This window comes from Micromesistius poutassou (assembly GCF_964030765.1).
Source record: "Micromesistius poutassou genome assembly, chromosome: 4".
NCBI classification, from domain to species: domain Eukaryota; kingdom Metazoa; phylum Chordata; class Actinopteri; order Gadiformes; family Gadidae; genus Micromesistius; species Micromesistius poutassou.
Window position 1 is genome coordinate 7824454 of NC_140274.1, and position 5057 is coordinate 7829510.

Genomic DNA, 5057 nt, shown 5'->3' on the forward strand with positions numbered 1-5057 from the left:
CAAAGGACACAGGGTGGTAGTGTTGAAATCCAGTTTATTGATGAAGTTTGTCAATCATGATACATGTTGCCATGCAGGAGACCTCTCACTGAGTGTGTGTGGTGATGGCTGGTTTACCCTGTGTTCACCTGATTACTCAATGTGCAACAGGTGTGCAGCCTCACCCAGCCCCGGCGTCTGGGGCTGCTTCAACCAGCCATCATCCACACAGACTCCCCCACTTGTGTTGGGCATTTAGCATTAAATAGCATTGATGAATGTCTTCAATGATTCATCCATCAATCAAAAACACAAACAATCGACAAATCAACAAAGAAAATAAAGACCTGATCTGACCTAACCCCATTGCAGACAGTTCAGGTTCAGAGCAGAGCCACTCGTGTCTGTTCTGCTCACCTGGTCGCAGGCCCTGCTGCTGTTGTCTCCTGCTGTGTTATGTCCTGTGTTGCTCCTCATTTGTAAGAGACTGCCTGGCCAGAGGCAGCAGGAGCTACCGGCTCCTGGATGTGAAGGACTCAATCTGTGTGGATGTTAACAGCGTGATACAGGCTGACACCATGTTGGAATAGACAAGATTTTATTTTCTATCCAGTTGCCCACACCTCCTCCCCACTGCCCACAATCCACGTCTCAGCCACCCAGTCAATATCATCGTACTTAGGTGAATACCATTTGTTTTCCATTCCATAGATCTCTAGGCGGGAGTCAAACCGTTAGTGTCTGTGTGTGTGTGTGTGTGTGTGTGTGTGTGTGTGTGTGTGTGTGTGTGTGTTTCTGTCTGTCTGTCTGTCTGTCTGTCTGTCTGTCTGTCTGTCTGTCTGTATGTCTGTGTTTATCTGTGTGTGTTTGTGGGTATAAGTGTGAGGATTTTTCTTGTCAGGAAGTATTTGTGCGTAAGTGTGGATTTGTTTGCTTCTGTGTGTGTCCTTGTGTGTGTGTGTGTGTGTGTGTGTGTGTGTGTGTGTGTGTTCTCCCTGTGTGGGTAGTACCTGTGTGCACAGGAGGCTAAGCGTGGGTGTGCGTACTGCGTCCAGGAGGAAGGCATCATCCCTCCTTCACTAGACATTAGTGTCAAACAAAATGGAGACAGAAACGGATCATCCTCTTCCTCCTCCTCCTCTTCCTCTTCCTCTTCCTCCTGGCTCTCACTCCCTCCCACTACACAGAACAGAGGAGAAGGAATAAATAATGCAAGATGCCCAAGAAGATAGAAGAGGAAAGAGAGAGAGATGTATGGAAGGGGTGGGGAGAGAGACAGAGGTGGGGTGGCGAAAGAGATGGAGGAGGAGATAAAGAGAGTGAGAGATGGTGGGGAGAGATCTGGTGGTGAGGTCCCTTGTTTACATCTTCCCCCGTTGCAATTAGGTTTGCCTCTTTTTACTGTAAACACTGATGCTTCATTTGACTGCACAATAGAGAGAGAGAGAGAGAGAGAGAGAGGTACACTAAATCAACATTTTTTGTGTGTGTCTGAATGTTTTATTATATCTGCTTTATTAATACCGTCATGTTAAGACATTATTGTCGAATGAGTGAAGGATGGCTGGTTGGATGTTTAAGTATGACAGGTGGATAGATAGAGGTGTAAATGGGTGGTGGGATGGAATAAATGGATGGCAGAATGTAAGGATGTATACCATTTCTTTTTTTTACAAATGTCATTTGAATGGAACAAACCAACAGCAAAAATATCACACATTCATAACTCATCAATAGTCGGCAAATTAATAACCCACCCAAAAAAGTGACTGAAAAGAAAAACACAACTGTGAGCCAGAGAGTGTGTGTGTGTGTTTGCACGCACATGTGTGTGTTTGTGTATGTGTGTGTTTGTGTGTGTGTGTGTGTTTGTGTTCGCACACACACATGTGTGAGTGTAAGTGTGTGCGTCCGCCTCTTATTCAAATTCATCCCTTGTATCCGCACTCTGCACACTGCAGAGCGTTCACGTCCATAAAACTCCCTTACCCAGGGTGCATGTGTGTTACATAACAGTGACCTCATTAGATCCACTCCCCATCCACTGCCCCGACTCCTCGCGTCTGACTGCATAAGGTGTGAGGCTTTGTCTGTAAAGGGCAGACGCCTGTGGCACCAGCCCAACACACATCCTGGAGGCAGGGCGACTCCTATCGATAGATATGGAACAGGGGTTGTTACCATGTACATGTTACCATGTGTTTCCTGTGGAAACTGGTGCACAAAACACGGGAATTGGGAAATAACTACAAATAACCTACAAATAAATATGCACGTTGGTGAAGATTAAGTACTGACATCGTAGGCTTTGTGTTAATTATTGTATAGTGATAAAACCACATTATGATTTTCCACCTGAGGAACTAGTCCTGGAAAGTCTTTGGCCATGGGGATGAAAACATGCTCATTAATTCACACGGCCCTTCAAACTTAATGTGGAAAAACCTTTGAATGACCCTTGCACCTCCAAACCCTGAGAGCTGAATGGATCAGACAGGCTGAGCTGAGAAAGCCCTTACCAAAGCTTCAAGTGAATACTCCAGAGAAATGCACATAGAACAGGGAGAGAGGGGTAAGGGGGTGAGAGACAGGGATAGATTAAAAGAGAGAGGAATGGTGGAAAGAGAGAGAGTAAGTCGACAAGAGAGGGAAGTGAGAGGACAAAAATGTGTCTCACATTGATTCAGATATGATTGTAATTTGTGATATAAGGGCACGAGAGAGAGAGAGATAAAGAGAGAGAACAGGTGTCGACCAATGCTATGCTGCTATGCCTTTTGAATAAATATTAGGTTATGAGCTTATCAACCTGTACACGTACACGTACACAGACAAACACACACACACACACACACACAATACGCAATTTGTCAGTGTGTATTGACTTTTATTATTGAGGACAGGCCACTATACAGTGTTAAGTGGATACTGTTCCAGACACATTGTACAAGAATGCTCACACAGAAATACACGGTTAAGTCAAGAGCAGAACAAACTGAAATGATAACGTGCACATGTCAGATACAATCATCTAACCCTAACCCAATATTAAAAGAGGATCCAACCCAGAAGCTTTTACATATTCAAATAGGGCTCCAACCCTAACATAACAGACAGATCCAACCCTAACATAACAGACAGATCCAACCCTAACATAACAGAGGGTTCCAACCCTAACATAACAGACAGATCCAACCCTAACATAAAAGACAGATCCAACTCTAACATAACAGACAGATCCAACCCTAACATAACAGAGGGTTCCAACCCTAACATAACAGAGGGTTCCAACCCTAACATGACAGAGGGTTCCAATCCTAACATAACAGAGGGTTCCAACCCTAACATAACAGACAGATCCAACCTTAACATAACAGACAGATCCAACCCTAACATAACAGAGGGTTCCAACCCTAACATAACAGACAGATCCAACCCTAACATAACAGAGGGTTCCAACCCTAACATAACAGAGGGTTCCCACCCTAACATAACAGAGGGTTCCAATCCTAACATAACAGAGGTATCAAACCCTAACATAACAGAGGGTTCCAACCCTAACATAACAGGGTTCCAACCCTAACATAACAGAGTTCTAACCCTAACATAACAGAGGGATCCAACCCGAACCTTTGACCTGAGAATGAGATTAACATATTTCTTCCCTTCTTTCTTTTTTTTTTTTCTTCTGTCGTTTTTTCCGCTTACCGTATGTCAGCCAAGGCGCCGCCTGTGGAAACGCCTCTTTGTCGAGTTCTCTCTCCTGATTGGATAAAGTTGGAACGGGATACCAGAAAAAATAGTCGACTGCATCAGTTGACTGCAGAGTGGAGGGACTGGGAGACTCATGTTATGGACATAGTGATGGCATCAGTGAACGCCGTTGTAATAAAGAGCTATTTAACAGTTATTTTAACAAATATCTCTTCCGGTACCTTATGTGAATTGATTAGTTCAATAGCAAAAAATGAAATTAACATTCAATTGGCCATCCATGTATCAAAAGATGTCAAAATTATTTAATCTGTAGCTTTATTCATGGTTACCTGGTGATGATTTCATCACAGATAACTGAGTGTTTGTGACGGTTGTTATATATTATTTTGTGTAACTACGGTGAATGACTGACCCGGTTTGACCCACGTTTCCCATGAGAGAAAAACAAGGCTGCTGGAAGGTTCTTATTTTCTTTCTCTGGTTTCTCTTCTTACTTCCGTCTTTCGCACGTTGCCCACGCACCTCTGTCCTATTATTATCGCTTCTACTCTGAGCAAAAAAAAAAAGTCTGTCACAGCCTCACCTGGTAGTTTGAAGGATATGAGTCACGGTTGTCTTGGAGGTAGGACACGCGTACGAGTCACGGCGGAAGGCTATTGTCTGCCGTACTGCTGTTTCAAAAACCTTTGAATTTTTGATTTTTTAAGCGGAGTGTGTGCGTCCTTGAGCGTGGACATTGAAGGATGACGCACGCATCGACAAAAGCTTGTCGAGTTGTGTTTGGGGAAAAGAGAATGGTTCTGAGAAAAAGGGAGAAAGCGAGGCACTGTTGCACAGACATCAGCCGCCTCCGACCCACCTCACCCCAACATAACCCTATAGTCGTTTTTATGTAAAGGAATTTATATGTAGAGTTTACTTCATGAGTGTGTTTATTGTGGGAAAGTTTGGTGTATCTATTTTGTTCCATATGCATTGCACAGGAATACACATACAGAAATACAGAGGTTCAATTCAAAAGGATATCACACTGAAATAATGACTTTCAAATGTAAATTATTTGAATTTACATAATAACAATGATATAATAAAAGATAAAATATGTAAGACTAAGTCAAATTTTTGGTTTATTTTTTCCTCACTTTCTGTCTCTCTCTCTTTTTACTCTTCCTCCCACTCTTTCCTTCTCTCTCTCTCTCTCTCTCTCTCTCTCCCTCCCTCCCTCTCTTTCGCTCTCTCCCCCTCTCCCGCTCTCTCTCCCCTAGATCTCAGCCTCTCCCCCTCGTCGTGGTCCTCCTTCACAGCCTGAACAGATCCCCCCCCCCGCCCCCCCCCCCCCTCCCCCCCCCCACATCGCCACC